General features: G+C 35.8%; 1 non-coding gene across 1 annotated transcript; it reads left to right on the forward strand.

The window, feature by feature from the left end:
• The first annotated feature begins 617 nt into the window (after positions 1-617).
• On the forward strand, positions 618-749 carry LOC116904689. Its single transcript, XR_004388385.1, has one exon. It is a non-coding gene; the product is annotated as a small nucleolar RNA SNORA51 (small nucleolar RNA).
• Positions 750-1,040: the final 291 nt, after the last annotated feature.

A 1,040-nucleotide genomic window follows, 5' to 3' on the forward strand; every position in this document is an offset into this window, starting at 1 on the left:
ATTCAGACATGACCTCTCCTCAACTAGCAAAAACTGCAAATTCCTTCAAAGATACACTCCCAGTTATGTCTCTTAGGTGATTCTCTTCACCAATCAGTATTTAAAAAGTGGTAGGAAGACATCATTGTCCATGGGACAATTAGGGCTGCAACTAAACTTATTTTCATTTTTATTAATACTTTGAGATGCATACAAATATTCCTCCATGTGGGTTAGGTGTACTAAGTAGGTGAATGTCCAGGTCACCTAGTTACTTTTTAATGTATTAAGTTAGCTCTTTCTGAAGTGCAGGTTGAGCTGCTTGGTAAAAGAGTACATCTTATAACTTAATTTCCTGTTTTAGGGGGAGGATGGGGAGGGGAACACCCATAAGGAAGGGGAGGGGGGAAGGGGATGTTTGCCCGGAAACCGGGAAAGGGAATAACACTCAAAATGTATATAAGAAATATTCAAGTTAATAAAAAAAATGATTAAAGCATGCTTATTTTGGTACTACATAGATTTTCAAGTCATTTGAAATTGAGTATGTTATTATGGCATTTCCCATTCTTTTATTTCTGCTTAGGAGAAACTAAAGAGCTGCAATTGATAATAAATTGGCTACAAGAGTATAATTTGGCCTCCTTGTGCTTACCACAGGCTGTGTTCCTACACTGACTGTATAGAAAGAGGAGGCAGAATAAACTACCCTGTGTACACCTCAGCCTAGTCCACCATGCCTGGCCTGTATCGTGAATGCATAGACATGGGGAAACAAAGAGTATAAATTGAGACTGAGTCAACAAATAAATATATTTATGTTTTTCATAAAATATATAAATATTCTTTATAGATTATACATCCTTTTGTAAATCACTAATGCCTGAATCATTCTATCCATTGTTTGTGGCTTCATTATATCAATAACCATGGTTTAATTATTGTGTGGCCACTATCACAGACACTCAAGTAAATAAATAAGAATATCAAATCAACTGGTGGATTATTTGTTTGGAATGCATCAAAACTTGTGTTTGACTCTTAAGCGTAAGGTCATTTGG

This window comes from Rattus rattus, chromosome 6, assembly GCF_011064425.1.
Source record: "Rattus rattus isolate New Zealand chromosome 6, Rrattus_CSIRO_v1, whole genome shotgun sequence".
NCBI classification, from domain to species: Eukaryota; Metazoa; Chordata; class Mammalia; order Rodentia; family Muridae; genus Rattus; species Rattus rattus.